At 42.9% G+C, this 20,471-nt stretch overlaps 1 pseudogene across 1 annotated transcript in view; it reads left to right on the top strand.

Annotated features, from left to right (window-relative positions):
* LOC311127478 (rhotekin-like) overlaps nucleotides 1-14,545 on the top strand; it is a 52,817-nt pseudogene extending 38,272 nt beyond the window's left edge. Inside the window, exons 8-9 of the transcript in view lie at nucleotides 11,669-11,773; nucleotides 14,508-14,545. The product of the transcript in view is annotated as a rhotekin-like (transcript). The remainder of the gene's footprint in view (nucleotides 1-11,668; nucleotides 11,774-14,507) is intronic.
* Nucleotides 14,546-20,471: the final 5,926 nt, after the last annotated feature.

A 20,471-nucleotide genomic window follows, 5' to 3' on the forward strand; every position in this document is an offset into this window, starting at 1 on the left:
TAGGAAGTATGACACCGACAACAACTTTTCTGAAATTAAAGGGGGTAGCAAGAAGGACTCAGGGGTTTATGTTACGGATGGAGAGTGCTGTCAATGATAGTACGAATAGGGTTAAAATAGGAGAACAGATAGTAGTAGAGAGAATATAGATTCATCATGGAGGTACAGGATGAGGTCTTTGATTTTAATGACAGACAAGGAGAGGTATCTGATCAGTACCGCTCGTTAGGGAAGAGAGAAACTAAATGGAGTGGTTTGATTCTTCTGTTGTGAAGATTAGAGATAGATGGGCAGGTTCCAGCAGCTCATTCTGTAATATCAGTGAGGAATCTTGAGGGTCCATGTCTGTTGAGAATTCCAGACAAACATGTTAGAGACGGTCGCTCGACCTCTATCAAGTATGTGTCAATCTTATGCTTTGTCATGACTGTTGTATCAGCAACAACAATCAGTAACAGATAAAATAATGTCGTTGTCAAAACATTTGTTTAAGCCTAGGGTTAGGTGGTATTGGGTTAAGTGAATTAACTTGTGTGCATTTGTTAGATGGGAAGGAAACTCAGGTAACAGCAAACCCTGAAGCATTTGAGGTGTAACCATTGAGGGCTAAAAGTTGTTTTGTTCTAATAAAACATATGAGGTAAGGGGTATGTTTATGGGAATATCAGATTGTGATGTTATATGATAACTTTGGGTATGCATGACCTTAAGGGTAGTAATGAGAAATATGTTACGTTTTATGTTCCAGTTAGTAAGAAGAGCAGGACTTTGATGGTGAAAGATTAGCTTTTGCCTGACAATGTGACTATGGGGAATTTTAGAGATGTTTGGAGGGTTTGTGGTGATGAAATATATATTCTTACATTATGGATGGACAGGATGTTGTTACATGTCAACGTTGAAGCTTCCATATGAGGTTTTACCATTAAAAGAGGGGTAGCACCGGACACAGAAATCTGAAGCTAGGTTTGAAATTGGATGAAAAGAGACATGGAGACATGTCATAGTCTTCAAGCCTGTCATTGAAGGATGAGTCCAAGGGAGAAGGGGGGACTTTTTCCATGGTATGGTGTAATATTTGGGAAGATCATATTGATAATGCTAGTTATACTTTGAGTCCAGATAGTTCAGATATTATCACTAGGGTTATATATGCATTGAAGAATATAAGGGATGCATTTGGTATATCTGAAGGAGCTGGATGGTCAGCGAAGTCTTGGTTGCAAGATCAGGTAGGCCAGTAGGGGCAGTGATGGGTTACATTTAATTGCAGCTTTGATAGCACTGTGTGTGATGTTTGTAATTTGTTACTGACCTTTGAGAAAGCTATGATATTGAGATAGGTTGGAGAGTGATGCCTGGAGACAACACTCAGATGCCGGTGTTGACTGTTCCTGATCTGGATGAAGATGGACAAGTGGAACTGAATGGATAAATATAATTTTTGATGTTTTGATCATTTTTCAATATATATATTTTTTCGATATTAGGGTGATTTTGGTATGATTTTATTAATCAAAGGGGGGAAGTGTATGAATGAATAATTATCCTAGTTCATTATTCTATCATTTAATGTGATTCATGCATCATTTATATATCATTTTTATATTCTTAGTTGATATTGATGTTTAATTTGAAAGTGTTGTTTTGCAAAAGATACTGTTTGGTCTTTCCTTTTCTTCCAGAAGCATTTGGGGGACATGTGGAGATTGAAATACTCAAACAGGGACAATATGAAGGGACAATATGACTGGAGGAGATGAAACAAGGAGGGTGTGGAAAGATTCCGATTCCATCATCAACAGTCCATTGGAAGAGGAGACTACGGGGAGATGAAGTGTAGTGGACTACATTCCAGTGTCTGCAATGAAATATAGACATATTTGCATGTGTAATACATAATTGTGTCATATTCTTAGGTATTGATTTTTGTAGAATGATGTTTGATGTTATTGAATACATGTGGGGAACTTAGATGTTTTTGTTTATTTCGTGAATGCTTAGGGACAGGGAGTCTAGGCAGGGAGAGGTCCACTGTAGGGTCCAATGGGTTGACCAGCCTTAGAGTGGATATTTTTTGGATAGGATTTTGTTTGCAGGGGCTTACATGTGTATTTAATTGCATTATAGTTTCAAATGCATTTACATTGTTTATGAGTTTATTGGGAGTACCGAGGTGGTTGCCTGGGGCAGAGGGACCGTGAGAGAATTTTACTGTCTTGATTGATGGATGGATATCTGAAAAGATGGCTGCCGGACAGTTTTTCGCTCTTACACTCCATAAAGATTTATTCATATTTCATAGTAATGTATACACACTTCATAAACAGTTATTCATATTTCATAGAAAGGTATTTACACTCTAGAGAAAAATGTTTTTGGTTTAATGTTAAAGATACTCAATAAGATAAATTGTCACTTGTCATAATCCTATTCTGTTTGTTTTCGAGACTGTTTAGTCTCAAAGGGGGGAAATGTCGTGTATTGGGATTATGCCTTTGTTAAATGTTTTTCTTGAAGAAATGGAATGTTGTTTATGATTAGGTCAAATGTGGCGTTTGTGGGGTGACGCCCCAGGGGAGACTGGTGATTGGCCAGAAAAGGGAGCCACCCATCTTTTTGCATTGTTTATAAGTAGGGGCTAGACAATGAAAGGGCAGAGCGGCCATTCTGAGGCGTCGCTCTCCGGATGTCATGACATCTGTCACTTATGCTGAAGCTTGTGATATGAATAAACCTTATGATCCAAGTTCAGTATGAGCGGACTCCTTTGTTTATCAGCAATAATTGCCACCATTCACCCGATACGACAGGCGAAATATACTTCTCCCATGGGCATAGAAATTCAAAAGGGGTGATGATATTAATTAACAATTTTGATCCGAATGTACAAATTGTTCAAACAGACCTGCAAGGTACACTACATGACCAAAAGTATGTGAACACCTGCTCGTCGAACATCTCATTCCAAAATCATGGGCATTAATATGGAGTTGGTATAGCAGACCTGGCTCACAGTCCTGCTATACTAGCCTCTACTCTTCTGGGAAGGCTTTCCACTAGATGTTGGAACATCGCTGCGGGGACTTGCTTCCATTAGGGACAAGGGGCGGCAGGTAGCTTAGTGGGTAAGAGCGTTGTGGGGCGGCAGGTAGCTTAGTGGGTAAGAGCGTTGTGCCAGTAACCGAAAGGTCGCTGGTTCTAATCCCCAAGCTGACTAGGTGAAAAATCTGTCGATGTGCCCTTAAGCAAGGCACTTAACCCTAATTGCTCCTGTAAGTCGCTCTGGATAAGAGCGTCTGCTAAATGATGTAAATGTAATGTAAATGCATTCAGCCAAGAGCATTAGTGAGGTCGGGCACTGATGTTGGGCGATTAGGCCTGGCTCACAGTCGGCGTTCCTATTCATCCCAAAGGTGTTCGATGGGGTTTGAGGTCAGGGCTCTGTGCAGGCCAGTCAAGTTCTTCCATACCGATCTCGACAACATTTCTGTATGGACCTCGCTTTGTGCACGGGGGCATTGGCATGCTGAAACAGGAAAGGGCCTTCCCCAAACTGTTGCCACAAAGTTGGAAGCACAGAATTGTCTGGAATGTCATTGTATGCTGTAGCGTTAAGATTTCCCTTCACTGGAACTAAGGGGCCTGGACCGAACTATGAAAAACAGCCCCAAACCATTATTCTTCATCCACCAGATTTTACAGTTGGCACTATGCATTCGGGCAGGTAGCGTTTTCCTGGCATCCACCAAATCCAGATTTGTCCATTGGACTGCCAGATGGTGAAGCGTGATTCATCATTCCAGAGAACGCGTTTCCACTGCTTCAGAGTCCAATGGGGGCAAGCTTTACCCCACTCCAGCTGATGATACTTGGCAATAAGCATGGTGATCTTAGGCTTGTGTGCGGCTGCTCGGCCATGGAAACCCATTTCATGAAGCTCCCGACAAACAGTTATTGTGCTGTTACTTCCAGAGGCAGTTTGGAACTCGGTAGGGAGTGTTGCAACCGAGGACAGACAATATTTACGCGCTTCAGCACTCGGCATTCCCGTTCTGTGAGCTTGTGTGGCCTACCACTTTGCGGCTGAGCCGTTGTTGCTCCTAGACGTTTCCACTTCACATTAACAGTACTTGCAGTTGACCAGGGCAGCTCTAGCAGGGCAGAAATGTGACAAACTGACTTGTTGGAAAGGTTGCATCCTATAACAGTGCCACGTTAAAAGTCACTGAGCTCTTCAGTAAGGCCATTCTACTGCCAGTGTTTGTCTATGGAGATTGCATGGCCTTGTTATATTTCATACACCTGTCAGCAACGGGTGTGGCTGAAATAGCCGAATCCACTAATTTGAAGGGGTGTCTACGTACTTTTCTATATATAGTGTAGATTATTTTAAATATGTTATTGGAGCGCAGATTTGGCTCATTAGTCTATACGGTCCAAGTAATGATGATCCACACTTCTTTGAAAATATATATGATAATTTATCAAGCATACATGCGAAACAAGACTCTATTATTATGGTGGGAGATTTATAATACGGTTTTAAATACCTCAATGGACCGTAAAGGAAATCACACTACAAACTATCAACTTTATGCACTTAAGGAAATCGCGAATATCGTGGATATATTGGAACTAGTGGATATATGTAGGCTTAAATATCCTGACCTAGTGAGATATACATGGCGGAGGCTCAACCAAACTAGTCGTCTTGACTACTTTCTTATGTCATTCTCACTGGTACCAAAAGTTTAAAAAGTGTTAATAGGGGACAGAATGCGGTCAGACCATCAAATAACTGGCATATACGGTGCATTCGGAAAGTATTCGGACCCCTTGACTTTTTTAAATTTGTTTTACGTTACAGCCTTATTCTAAAATTGATTAAATCATTTTTTCCCCTCATCAATCACACACAATACCCCATAACGACAGAGAAAACCGTTTTATTTTTATTTTTGCAAATGTATATATTTTCTTACCTGGAAATATCACATTTACATAAGTATTCAGACCCTTTCCTCAGTAATTTGTTGAAGCACTTTTTGGCAGCAATTACAGCCTTGAGTCTTCTTGGGTATGACGCTACAAGCTTGGTACACCTGTATTTGGGGAGTTTCTCCCATTCTTCTCTGCAGATCCTCTCAAGCTCTGTCAGGTTGGATGGGGAGCGTCGCTGCACAGCTATTTTCAGGTCTCTCCAGAGATATTAGATCGGATTCAAGTCTGGGGTCTGGCTGGGCCACTCAAGGACATTCAGAGACTTGTCCCGAAGCCACTCCTGCGTTGTCTTGGCTGTGTGCTTAGGTTCGTTGTCCTGTTGGAAGGTGAACCTTCGCCCCAGTCTGAGGTCCTGAGTGCTCTGGAGTAGGTTTTCATCAAGGCTTTCTGTACTTTACTCTGTTCATCTTTCCGTCAATCCTGACTGGTCTCCCAGTCCCTGCCGCTGAAAAACATCCCCACAGCATGATGCTGCCACCACCATGCTTCACCGTAGGGATGGTGCCAGGTTTCCTCCAGATGTGACGCTTGGCATTCAGGTCAAAGAGTTAAATCTTGGTTTCATCAGACCAGATAATCTTGTTTCTCATGGTCTGAGAGTCCTTTAGGTGCCTTTTGGCAAACACCAAGTGGGCTGTCATGTGCCTTTTTACTGAGGAGTGGCTTCCGTCTGGCCACTCTACCATAAAGGCCTGATTGGTGGAGTGCTGCAGAGATGGTTGTCCTTCTGGAAGGTTGTCCAATCTCCACAGAGAAACTCTGGAGCTCTGTCAGAGTGACCATCGGGTTCTTGGTCACCTCCCTAACCAAGGCCCTTCTCCCCCGATTGCTCAGTTTGGCCGAGCGGCCAGCTCTAGGAAGAATCTTGGTAGTTCCAAACTTCTTCCATATCAGAATAATGGAGGACACTGTGTTCTTGGGGACCTGGGAGCATCATCCTGTGGGGATGTTTTTCAGCGGCAAAGATGAACGAAGCAAAGTACAGAGAGATCCTTGATGAAAACCTGCTCCAGAGCGCTCAGGACCTCAGACTGGGGCGAAAGTTCATCTTCCAACAGGACAATGACCCTAAGCACACAGACAACACAACGCAGGAGTGGGTTCGGGACAAGTATCTGAATGTCCTTGAGTAGCCCAGCCAGAGCCCGGACTTGAACCCGATCTAACATCTCGGGAGAGACCTGAAAATAGCTGTGCACTCCCTATCCAACCTGACAGAGCTTGAGAGGATCTGCAGAGAAGAATGGGAGAAACTCTCCAAATACAGGTGTGCCAAGCTTTGTAGGGTCATACCCAAGAAGACTCGAGGCTGTAATCGCTGCCAAAGGTGCTTCAACAAAGTACTGAGTAAAGGGTCTGAATACTTATGTAAATATCATATTTCAATATTTTCTATTTTTTTTAGCAAAGATTTCAAAAACAACTTTTTGCTTTGTCATTATGGGGTATTGTGGTAGATTGATGAGGGGAAAAAAATGTTTAATCCATTTTAGAATAAGGCTGTGAAGTAGCAAAATGTGGAAAAAGTCCTAGTGGTCTGAATACTTTCTGAATGCACTGTATATTAGAATGAGGTGTGTGTGTGTGTGTACGTGTACATACGGGTTTAACTATACTTGTGGGGACCAGAAGTCGCCACAAGAATTGTGAACTTAGAAAATGTTGACCAACTGGGGACATTTTGTTAGTCCCCACAAGGAAAAAGGCTATTTCTATTTCTAGGGAGTTTAGGGTTGAGGTTAGAATTATAGTGTTAGGGTTAGAATTTTGGTTAGGGGTTAAAGGTTAGGTTTAGGGTTAGGTTTTCGGGTTAAGTTTAGGGTTAGGGGTTAAAGAAAATAGGATTTTGAATGGGAATCAATTGTGTGTCCCCACAAGGTTAGTTAAACGTGTGTGTGTGTGAGAGAGGGAGTAAGTGTTGATAAGACTAATTTACGTCACCTAAAGGAAGCTGCTGTACCCTGCATAGCGACAGTTGCTATTTATTACATCAGTGAGATGATGAGTATCACTTTGTGGAATGGCATGCTACCACAATGGAATGCAGCCTTTTCAGATTTCCCACATCTAATGTATATGGGCTGGTTTAGCATTCTCATATTTCCCACGTCTAATGTTTATGGGCTGGTTTAGCCTTATGGTTTTACATAACTATTTAACTATCTGGCACATCATGCATAACTGCCGACTAACTGAACTTTTTGATAAGTATATTGTCCGTTTTTACTTTTGTCACGCCCTGACCTTAGAGATCACCTGTATTCTCTGTTTGATTAGGTCAGGGTGTGATTTGGATAGAATCTAGTTTAGTCTATTTCTATGTTGGCCGGGTGTGGTTCCCAATCAGAGGCAGCTGTCGATCGTTGTCTCTGATTGGGGATCATACTTAGGCAGCCATTTTGCCTACCTTTAGTTGGGGGATCTTGTTTTTGTTTCTATTTGCTGTTAGCGTTTAGAACTTCACGTTCAGTTGCTGTTGTTATTTGGTCAAGTGTTTATTATAATATTAAACATGTATGCATACCATGCTGCACCTTGGTCCCACGCTGCACCTTGGTCCAATCCTTTACACGACGGACGTGACAACTTTACACTGAGATAAATTAAGACTTGAAACAATGCATGTACCCTCACGCCTCTTTGAATATGTTCAGGTCTAAAAGCTGTTGATTACAAAATTAGCTTAGAAAACTGCGAAATGTTCTTTCAGCTCCATGGCAGGGTGTGTGGAATTACAGGAGATTAGCTTTGAAACTGCAAAATTGTCTCTCTGGTGCCAAGATTGATTTTATTTACTTATTCTTTGGTCTGTGTATGTTTTTTCACTGCTCAACCATTATGGTGGGTTGCGACTCAAGACAACTCAATTGGTGGTTCACGAAGCAAAAAACGTTTGGGAATTCATGGGCTAGAGGATGATTGACTGACACTCTCCAAATGGTTAATTGATAGTAGAGGAGAAGGAGTGACAGGGCATTGTGTTGTTGATGAAACCAATTGTGAACATATCAGTATAAAGTTCCCGCTGTGCCCATGATAAACATTTACATTTTAGCAGACGCTCTTATCCAAAGTGACTTACAGTTAGTGCATACATTATTATTATTATTTTTATTTCTTTATACTGGCCCCCCGTGGGAATCGAACCCACAACCCTGGCATTGCAAACGCCATGCTCTACCAACTGAGCTACCTCCCTGCCAGCAATTCCCTCCCCTACCCTGGACGAATTGTGCACCGCCCAATGGGTCTCCCGGTCGCGGCCGGCTACGACAGAGCCTGGATTTGAACCAGGATCTCTAGTGGCACAGCTACTAGGGAGACTAGGAAAGGAAGCAATGTGAATATAATGGACTACTGAACCAAAGTTAATGTAAGATGGGACATTCAGACCAGCCTTACTGATTGAATTTACGTTAACTACATTAGTTAGAGATGTTGTATTGACTCATTTATTTTCTTTAAAGGGGCAATCTATAGTTGCTACATCAATTTTTGGACTTAATAAATAAATAAATTATACAGTGAGGGAAAAACGTATTTGATCCCCTGCTGATCAAATACGTTTGCCCACTGTACGTTTGCCCAACGTTTGCCCACTGACAAAGAAATGATCAGTCTATAATTTTAATGGTAGGTTTATTTGAACAGTGAGAGACAGAATAACAACAACAAAATCCATAAAAATGTCAAAAATCTTATACATTATTTTAATGAGGGAAATAAGTATTTGACCCCCTCTCAATCAGAAAGATTTCTGGCTCCCAGGTGTCTTTTATACAGGTAATGAGCTGAGATTAGGAGCACACTCTTAAAGGGAGTGCTCCTAATCTCAGTTTGTTACCTGTATAAAAGACACCTGTCCACAGACGCAATCAATCAATCAGATTCCAAACTCTCCACCACGGCCATGACCAAAGAGCTCTCCAAGGGACAAGATTGTAGACCTACACAAGGCTGGAATGGGCTACAAGACCATCACCAAGCAGCTTGGTGAGAAGGTGACAACAGTTGGTGCGATTATTCGCAAATGGAAGAAACACAAAAGAACTGTCAATCTCCCTCGGCCTGGGTCTCCATGCAAGATCTCACCTCGTGAGGAATCAGCCCAGAACTACACGGGAGGATCTTGTCAATGATCTCAAGGCAGCTGGGACCATAGTCACCAAGAAAACAATTGGTAACACACTACGCCGTGAAGGACTGAAATCCTGCAGCGCCCGCAAGGTCCCCCTGCTCAAGAAAGCACATATACATGCCCGTCTGAAGTTTGCCAATGAACATCTGAATGATTAAGAGGAGAACTGGGTGAAAGTGTTGTGGTCAGATGAGACCAAAATGGAGCTCTTTGGCATCAACTCAACTCGCCGTGTTTGGAGGTGGAGGAATGCTGCCTATGACCCCAAGAACACCATCCCCACCGTCAAACATGGAGGTGGAAACATTATGCTTTAGGGGGGGTTTTCTGCTAAGGGGTCAGGACAACTTCACCGCATCAAAGGGACGATGGATGGGGCCATGTACCGTCAAATCTTGGGTGAGTACCTCCTTCCCTCAGCCAGGGCATTGAAAATGGGTCGTGGATGGATATTCCAGCATGACAATGACCCAAAACACATGGCCAAGGCAACAAAGGAGTGGCTCAAGAGGAAGCACATTAAGGTCCTGGAGTGGTCTAGCCAATCTCCAGACCTTAATCCCATAGAAAATCTTTGGAGGGAGCTGAAGGTTCGAGTTGCCAAACGTCAGCCTTGAAACCTTAATGACTTGGAGAAGATCTGCAAAGAGGAGGGGGACAAAATCCCTCCCGATATGTGTGCAAACCTGGTGGCCAACTACAAGAAACGTCTGACCTTTGTGATTGCCAACAAGGGTTTTACCACCAAGTACAAAGTCATGTTTTGCAGAGGGGTCAAATACTTATTTCCCACATTAAAATAATTTATAACATTTTTGACATGCGTTTTTCTGGATTTTTTTTTTGTTATTCTGTCTCTCACTGTTCAAATAAACCTATCATTAAAATTATAGACTGATAATTTCTTTGTCATTGGGCAAACGTACAAAATCAGCAGGGGATCAAATGCTTTTTTCCCTCACTGTATATACCCATTGATTATTTAAGAATATAACATAGAAATGCCTCATGAGCTTAGTTCAACTGATCAGAACCCAATATATAATATTATTTTACTCCAATGTTTGTAAACAATATAAATGTAAACAAACACTGGATAGCCTCAAAACATGATAAAAAACTATAATGTTTAAATCCTGGATGGTCAGTTGTTGCATCCATAGCTTTGTCTGTGAATTTGAGTGTGGTTACATTTCTCCAGACCCATCCCTCAGCTTTTTACGTCACGCAGCATGGTAAAAAAAAAGTGCAGTACATATTGTGCTTTTCTATCGCTCGTGCAATGATGTCCGACGGGATAAAACAGTGTTTGTTGTTTTCAGTAACTTCTTTGTTGTTCTAATATGGCAAACGGACCTGGCAGTTTCACCATTAAGGATTCCAGCTTTAAATGACACCTCAGTCCTCACAATTATTTGTGCCTTGTTGATGACTTTAATGATTTTAAGTCACCGTTTTAATTTCAGTACCGCTGCATTATTGTATTGAGAAAATGTTTGTGGTAGTGTAGGATAGGCGGTTTAAGTATAGGTGTGGCTGGGTGTGTGCCTGTCTCTGTCTGTCGGATGTCTGTCTGTCCTCAGGTATTCCTTCTCATTGTCTGACACTGAAGTACTTGTTTTGGACATGAATGGTGTCTATTATCTGAATGATGGGAATGGTTAGAAGACTGTGAGGAGGGCTCAGACATAGGGAAGAGATTACTTTATGACCGAACAGATAGCATTCTTCTTTGACTTCGTTTTTAAAGGGACAATCTGCAGTTCATGGTTCATGAGCTGATTCTTCAAGAATCAGTGGCTATATAATATTACTAACTGAAAAGTGATGTAACATTTGCAGATTGCCCCTTTAACCCAAGGTACTATTTTGACGGGGTCTTACGGGTTTCCTCCCTGTGTTCCTTCTCAACCACGTTTTTTGTTTTCAGAACAGCATACCAATAAAAACAGGAAAATACCTATGATGCCTGAAGGCTCTGAAGAGTGCAGTCGTAAAAAACCCTGGTGATGTTCTTATTGATGTTGTGACTGAGAAATCTCGAAAAATTTCAATCATAAAAAAGCAACGTTGGTGGCACACCTTACATTACCTGTACATTCTTCTGAATCCTTGATATACCTGCTCTCCTCCTTATAAACAGTGCTATTCAGATGGAGGGTGTTATTACAGACACTCAATTCTCTGCCACACGTATAATAACAGGTGTTGAGGTTGGTGTCTTAATGTGCTGACAGAGGCCTGACATCTGGAATACACCTACTGATTTATGGTCCAGGGGTAATGCATGCATAAGGCCATAACAGTGCACATTAAGTAGAATAACCTAGTTGGAGAAAAGGGCTTGATTGGCATTATACTGAAATTAATCTCTTTGTCATACTACTCACTCTCTTTTGTATTTAAATTGAAATGGGTGAGGGGAACGTTTCACCAAGATGATAAACTGAACTTATGTAAAAAAAATTATATTGTAACATTTCAATTAAATACATTTTACAAAGACATGTCTACTTCTCATTGCAGGTCAGTGGAAGCAGTGTTGTGATGGCCTGATGAAGATCGAGGTGCCCTCGCCCAGGAAATCAAATTTGGTCACAGCGAAGCAGGGGTCGCTTTACCACGGAATAGGTAACTATTCAATAACAGACACTCCCATCACATACAGTGGGGAGAACAAGTATTTGATACACTGCCGATTTTGCAGGTTTTCCTACTTACAAAGCATGTAGAGGTCTGTAATTTTTATCATAGGTACACTTCAACTGTGAGAGACGGAATCTAAAACAAAAATCCAGAAAATCACATTGTATGATTTTTAAGTAATTAATTTGCATCTTATTGCATGACATAAGTATTTGATACATCAGAAAAGTAGAACTTAATATTTGGTACAGAAACCTTTGTTTGCAATTACAGAGATCATACATTTCCTGTAGGTCTTGACCAGGTTTGCACACACTGCAGCAGGGATTTTGGCCCACTCCTCCATACAGACCTTCTCCAGATCCTTCAGGTTTCGGGGCTGTCGCTGGGCAATACGGACTTTCAGCTCCCTCCAAAGATTTTCTATTGGGTTCAGGTCTGGAGACTGGCTAGACCACTCCAGGACCTTGAGATGCTTCTTACGGGGCCACTCCTTAGTTGCCCTGGCTGTGTGTTTCGGGTCGTTGTCATGCTGGAAGACCCAGCCACAACCCATCTTCAATGCTCTTACTGACGGAAGGAGGTTGTTGGCCAAGATCTCGCGATACATGGCCCCATCCATCCTCCCCTCAATACGGCGCAGTCGTCCTGTCCCCTTTGCAGAAAAGCATCCCCAAAGAATGATGTTTCCACCTCCATGCTTCACAGTTGGGATGGTGTTCTTTGGGTTGTATTCATCCTTCTTCTTCCTCCAAACACGGCGAGTGGAGTTTAGACCAAAAAGCTCTATTTTTGTCTCATCAGACCACATGACCTTCTCCCATTCATCCTCTGGATCATCCAGATGGTCATTGGCAAACTTCAGACGGGCCTGGACAAGCGCTGGCTTGAGCAGGGGGACCTTGCGTGCGCTGCAGGATTTTAATCCATGACGGCGTAGTGTGTTACTAATGGTTTTCTTTGAGACTGTGGTCCCAGCTCTCTTCAGGTCATTGACCAGGTCCTGTAGTTCTGGGCTGATCCCTCACCTTACTCATGATCATTGATGCCCCACAAGGTGAGATCTTGCATGGAGCCCCAGACCGAGGGTGATTAACCGTCATCTTGAACTTCTTCCATTTTCCAATAATTGCGCCAACAGTTGTTGCCTTCTCACCAAGCTGCTTGCCTATTGTCCTGTAGCCCATCCCAGCCTTGTGCAGGTCTACAATTTTATCCCTGATGTCCTTACACAGCTCTCTGGTCTTGGCCATTGTGGAGAGGTTGGAGTCTGTTTGATTGAGTGTGTGGACAGGTGTCTTTTATACAGGTAACGAGTTCAAACAGGTGCAGTTAATACAGGTAATGAGTGGAGAACAGGAGGGCTTCTTAAAGAAAAACTAACAGGTCTGTGAGAGCCGGAATTCTTACTGGTTGGTAGGTGATCAAATACTTATGTCATGCAATAAAATGCAAATGAATTACTTAAAAATCATACAATGTGATTTTCTGGATTTTTGTTTTAGATTCCGTCTCTCACAGTTGAAGTGTACCTATGATAAAAATTACAGACCTCTACATGCTTTGTAAGTAGGAAAACCTGCAAAATTGGCAGTGTATCAAATACTTGTTCTCCCCACTGTATGTCTACACACTCACCTACACAGTTTGAATGATTATAATATAAGCCTGCAGACCTGCTATAATCTTCTCTAAATTCTTAGACAAATTGGATGCTTACGCATCTGTGGGGAAACTAAATATTGCTCTCAAAGGAATATATTGTTGTCATCAATATTTTAGGTAGTCCTTCTACATCTACAAAAGTGCAGTAGTGTGATTTCTTAGTAAATCTATCTTTTGTGAATCTTCTAAACCAACTTCCCCACACGCTATAAAGAAGTGAAAATACAGTCGCTCAACATTAACAATAGTTCTGGCTACAAGATGAAGCAAGGCATAAACCGGAGGATGGACTGAAATAAACCTGCTCCGATAGAGGCTGGGAGAAAAAACCTGTTTCAAGAGCTAACAGTGATTTAAAAAGACAAAGAAGGAAAAACAAGTGTTAATTTAATACTTGACCCGAGACAACAGCAAATATAGAAGCACAATGGTTGCATTATCTTCAACAGCTGTTATGTATACCGCAATGACTCAAGGCTCTATTCAACTCCAGTCTCTGCAATATGTACCTTTGCAGCCAAGGGAAACCAGAATACATCAATACCTATCATGTGGTTAGAGAACTGTGGCAAGACCGCTCTTTGAAGAACATTCCAAACGTTCAGGAATGAGAGAGAGACGTAATAAGGGATTGACTGATAGAGAGATGGAAGACGAGATGAGGAATCAGGTGTGAAAGATGAGTGTTAGAGCAGAATGAAGGAAAGAGGAGGCATTATTTCAAGGAAATGGTAGAAGAAAATGGATCAGAATTTCCCACCATTGTCCCTTCCGCATGCCTGACTCAACCATGTTTGGAGCTATTTTAAGAGATTTACTGGAGGATCAGTACGTAATGTGTGGGAACTCAATTATTTTCTCTTTCTTCACCTCTTTCCACCCACCCCATTCTCTCTCCTCCTTCACTCCTCTCCCTTCCTCCTCAATTATCCATCTATCATATTGTCCTTTTTCATATCTCTATTATATCTCTCTACACACATCGACTCTACTCATCCTCCCCCTCCTCTCTTCTTCATCTACTCCTTCTCCTCAGTCACTCCATATTCCCCAGGTGAGGGTGTGGTGATCCAGGATAACACTGTCTGCTGAGGTGCAGGCCTGCTCTCATCCTACGATAACAGGTGGAGTATCACCAACAGTACCAGCACCCCACACACACACGCCCGTAGACATCAACTTCACAACATGAGTCACAATATAGTGGGAGTGTAAATAATGTGCTGCCAACAATACACAACTTTCACCTGCCATCCATGGCAATCACAGATTTACTAGATTCTAAATACAAATGGCAGATGGGGTGATTATAGTTGGGAGTTCAGCTCATATGGAAGTGTGTTAAGGTAGGGGAAACCTACCAAGACAGGGCTACATTACAACACTCCATTGAGGAGGTGTTGTTGCCAATCCTCACAGCCAGTGGAAGTCCAGGATCCAGTTGCAGAGGGTGGTGTCCAGACCCAGGGCTCTGAGCTTGGTGTCGAGCTTGGAGGGAACAATAGTGTTGAATGCTGAAATGTAGTCAATGAACAGCATTCTCACTTAGGTGTTCCTCATGTCCAGATGTGTTACGGCCGTGTGAATAGCGATGGAAATGGCATCTTCTGTGGATCTGTGCATGCCTGGAATGCTGGCCTTGATGTGGGCCATGACCAGCCTCTCGAAGCACTTCATGATGACCGAGGTGAGCGCAACGGGGTAGTCTGTGAGATGGTAGTCACAGATACTGCACTGGGAAGGTCAATAGTTCTACTTGTAGGCTTGTGTTTTTCACTCCTGTTCCTGGAGAGCCACATTGTGTGCAGGCTTTTATTTCAACCCAGCAATAATACTCCCCATTCAGCTAATCAAGATATTAGTGATCAGCTGAATCAGGTGGTATAGAACATTGACCATAAACTGCCATACACTTTTGATCACAATGGCCAGGTCAGTAGTGGTTGTTGTTTCCTATGAGTCATCTGAAAGGAACCATAACTATACTGAAAAAAATATAAACGCAACATGTAAAGTGTTGGTCCCATGTTTCATGAGCTGAAATAAAAGATCCCAGAAATGTTCCATATGCACAAAAAGCTTATTTCTCTCAAATGTTGTGCACAAATATGTTTACTTCCCTGTTAGTGAAAATTTTTCCTTTGCCAAAATAATCTATCCACCTGACAGGTGTGGCATATCAAGAAGCTGATTAAACAGCATGATCATTACACAGGTGCACCTTGTGCTGGGGACAATAAAAGGCTACTCTAAAATGTGCAGTTTTGTCACACAATACAATGCCACGGATGTCTTGGTTTTGAGGGAGCGTGCAATTGGCATGCTGACTGCACGAATGTCCACCAGAGCTGTTGCTAGATAATTGAATGTTTCTCTACCATAAGCTGCCTCCAACGTCGTTTTAGAGAATTTGGCAGTACTTCCAACCTGTCTCACAACCGCAGACCACATGTAACGCCAGCCCAGGACCTCCACATCCGGCTTCTTCACCTGCGGAATCATCTGAGACCAGCCACCCGGACAGCTTATGAAACTGAGGAGTATTTCTGTCTGTAATAAAAACTCATTCTGATTGCCTGGGCCTGGCTCCCCAGTGGGTGGGCCTGGCTCCCAAGTTGGTGTGTACTTTTAGAACAATACTGTTATACCACAGAGAAAACTACTGGCCAACTGATTAATCTGATAGCTCTACGGTCAACAAGCCCGAGACACACTGTCCCTGAGAGACAATGTACAACATCAAACGCTTACTGTTCTGATCGGCAGAGTGTTTGACTGACTAAGTCATGACAAACACAGGCTAAACCAGGGCCTAATTTAAGTCAATGTGCCAAATGCTACAAATATCTCAGTGAAACTAATGGATAGCTGATGGATGTTTATAGAGAAAGGCCAGGGATGGGTCAACATGGTGTTACCAGTTCTAAATGTGTATCTGTTGGGTTGGCGTGTAATACAGTAGCTAGGTGATGTAATGCATATGAGTCGGGTATAACAATGGACAATGGATGGCTGTGTGCTGGCTGTGCGTTCTTTATTTTGTATCATGGATTTCAACAGTGTAATATAGCACCGTATTGTTATTATGGCTTAGGAAAGAGTTATAAAAGTAAACATATACAAGTATTAGAGCCAACACACACCTTCATTCATTAATCCTGATCGAATCATATTGACTATAGTTCTGAGTTTGTTTTTCTTGTCTGTCATCTGATTATTAATGATTACAGGCTTAAGACCTTCCTTGTCCCACACATAATCCCTGAGACTTGTCATCCACCCCCGCCTACCTGGTAGTTTGATGGCAGTTTGGCAGCTTCTCAACATCAGTAACCACTCTAACTGTATTAACGATCCTGCGGTGAGCGTGGGGGACAAAGGAATGCTGCTGATCTGAAATCTTCCGTGTATTTGCACTTGTGTTTTGCAACATGCCAAGACAGCCGTTTGGCAAGGTGTTTGTGAGGGACGGAATGGGGTGTTGGGGTAATCAAATCAAATCAAATCAAATTTTATTGGTCACATGCGCCGAATACTACAGGTGCAGACATTACAGTGAAATGCTTACTTACAGCCCTTAACCAACAGTGCATTTATTTTAAACAAAAAAAGTAAAAATAAAACAACAACAAAAAAAGTGTTGAGAAAAATAGAGCAGAAGTAAAATATAGTGACAGTAGGGAGGCTATATATACAGGGGGGTACCGTTGCAGAGTCAATGTGCGGGGGCACCGGCTAGTTGAGGTAGTTGAGGTAATATGTACATGTGGGTAGAGTTAAAGTGACTATGCATAAATACTTAACAGAGTAGCAGCAGCGTAAAAAGGATGGGGTGGGGGGGCAGTGCAAATAGTCAGGGTAGCCATGAATAGCTGTTCAGGAGTCTTATGGCTTGGGGGTAGAAGCTGTTGAGAAGTCTTTTGGACCTAGACTTGGCACTCCGGTACCGCTTGCCGTGCGGTAGCAGAGAGAACAGTCTATGACTAGGGTGGCTGGAGTCTTTGACAATTTTGAGGGCCTTCCTCTGACACCGCCTGGTATAGAGGTCCTGGATGGCAGGAAGCTTTGCCCCAGTGATGTACTGGGCCGTACGCACTACCCTCTGTAGTGCCTTGCGGTCGGAGGCCAAGCAGTTGCCATACCAGGCGGTGATGCAACCAGTCAGGATGCTCTCGATGGTGCAGCTGTATAATTTTTTGAGGATCTGAGGACCCATGCCAAATCTTTTTAGTCTCCTGAGGGGGAATAGGCTTTGTCGTGCCCTCTTCACGACTGTCTTGGTGTGTTTGGACCATGATAGTTCGTTGGTGATGTGGACACCAAGGAACTTGAAGCTCTCAACCTGTTCCACTACAGCCCCGTCGATGAGAATGGGGGCGTGCTCAGTCCTCTTTTTTTCCCCTGTAGTCCACAATCATCTCCTTTGTCTTGGTCACGTTGAGGGAGAGGTTGTTGTCGTGGCACCACACAGCCAGATCTCTGACCTCCTCCCTATAGGCTGTCTCATCGTTGTCGGTGATCAGGCCTACCACTGTTGTGTCGTCGGCAAACTTAATGATGGTGTTGGAGTCGTGCCTGGCCATGCAGTCATGGGTGAACAGAGAGTACAGGAGGGGACTGAGCACGCACCCCTGAGGGGCCCCCGTGTTGAGGATCAGTGCGGCAGATGTGTTGTTACCTACCCTTACCACCTGGGGGCGGCCCGTCAGGAAGTCCAGGATCCAGTTGCAGAGGGAGGTGTTTAGTCCCAGGATCCTTAGCTTAGTGATGAGCTTAGAGGGCACTATGGTGTTGAATGCTGAGCTGTAGTCAATGAATAGCATTCTCACGTAGGTGTTCCTCTTGTCCAGGTGGGAAAGGGCAGTGTGGAGTGCAATAGAGATTGCATCATCTGTGGATCTGTTGGGGCGGTATGCAAATTGGAGTGGGTCTAGGGTTTCTGGGATAATGCTGTTGATGTGAGCCATGACCAGCCTTTCAAAGCACTTCATGGCTACAGACGTCAGTGCTACGGGTCGGTAGTCATTTAGGCAGGTTATCTTAGAGTCCTTGGGCACGGGGACTATGGTGGTCTGCTTGAAACATGTTGGTATTACAGACTCAGTCAGGGACATGTTGAAAATGTCAGTGAAGACACTTGCCAGTTGGTCAGCACATGCTCGGAGTACACGTCCTGGTAATCCGTCTGGACCTACGGCCTTGTGAATGTTGACCTGCTTAAAAGTCTTACTCACATCGGCTACGGAGAGCGTGATCACATAGTCATCCGGAACCGCTGGTGCTCTCATGCATGCTTCAGTGTTGCTTGCCTCGAAGCGAGCATAGAAGTGGTTTAGCTCGTCTAGTAGGCTTGTGTCACTGGGCAGCTCGTGGCTGTGCTTCCCTCATGGTGCTAGTAAAAATGGTGCTAGTAAAAATAATTAGGGAGTGGCGTTTTTTTTTCTTCAATCATATGACCTTATACAGGGCCCTTGACTTTTTCAATTTTTTGTTATGTTACAGCCTTATTCTAAAATGGATGAAATAAATAAAAATCCTCAGCAGTCTACACACAATAACAACAGAATGATAAAGCAAAAATAGGTTTTCTGACATATTTGCAAATTTATGAAAAACTAACTAACAAACAGAGTTACCTTATTTACATAAAGTTGAAGTCGGAGGTTTACAGACACTTAGGAGTCATTAAAACTCATTTTTCAACCACTCTACACATTTCTTGTTAACAAACTATAGTTTTGGCAAGTCGGTTAGGACATCTACTTTGTGCATGACACAAGTCATTTTTCCAACAATTGTTTACAGACAGATTATTTCACTTATAATTCACTGTATCACAATTCCAGTGGGTCAGAAGTTTACATACACTAAGTTGACTGTGCCTTTAAACAGCTTGGAAAATTCCAGAAAATGATGTCTTAGCTTTATAAGCTTCTGGTAGGCTAATTGACATCATTTGAGTCAATTGGAGGTGTACCTGTAGATGTATTTCAAGGCCAACCTTCAAAATCAGTGCCTCTTTGCTTGACATCATGGGAAAGTCAAAATAAATCAGCCAAGACCTCAGGAAGAAAATTGTAGACCTCCACAAGTCTGATTCATCCTTGGGAGCAATTTCCAAACGCCTGAAGGTACCACGTTCATCTGTACAAACAATAGTACGCAAGTATAAACACCATTGGACCACACAGCCGTCATACCGCTCAGGAAGGAGACGTGTTCTGTCTCCTGAAGATGAACGTACTTTGGTGCGAAAAGTGCAAATCAATCCCAGAACAACAGCAAAGGACCTTGTGAAGATGCTGGAGGAAACAGGTACAAAAGTATCTATATCCACAGTAAAACTAGACCTATATCGACATAACCTGAAAGGCCGCTCAGCAAGGAAGAAGCCACTGCTCCAAAACCGCCATAAAAAAGCCAGACTATGGTTTGCAACTGCACATGGGGTCAAAGATTGTACTTTTAGGAGAAATGTCCTCTGGTCTGATGAAACAAAAATATAACTGTTTGGCCATAATGACCATTGTTATGTTTGGAGGAAAAAGGAGGATGCTTGCAAGCCGAAGAACACCATCCCAACCATGAAGCACAGGGGTGGCAGCATCATGCTGTGGGGGTGCTTTGCTGCAGGAGGGACTGGTGCACTTCACAAAATAGATGGCATCATGAGGAAGGAAAAGTATGTGGATATATTGAAGCAACATTTCGAGACATCAGTCAGGAATTTAAAGCTTGGTCGCAAATGGGTCTTCCAAATGGACAATGACCCCAAGCATACTTCCAAAGTTGTGGCAAAATGGCTTAAGGACAACAAAGTCAAGGTATTGGAGTGGCCATCACAAAGCCCTGACCTCAATCCTATAGAACATTTGTGGGCAGAACTGAAAAAGTGTGTGCGAGCAAGGAGGCCTAGAAACCTGACTCAGTTACACCAGCTCTGTCAGGAGGAATGGGCCAAAATTCACCCAACTTATTGTGGGAAGCTTGTGGAAGGCTACCCGAAACGTTTAACCCA

The sequence above is a fragment of the Coregonus lavaretus genome (assembly GCF_964263955.1).
Source record: "Coregonus lavaretus genome assembly, chromosome: 4".
Lineage (NCBI taxonomy): Eukaryota > Metazoa > Chordata > Actinopteri > Salmoniformes > Salmonidae > Coregonus > Coregonus lavaretus.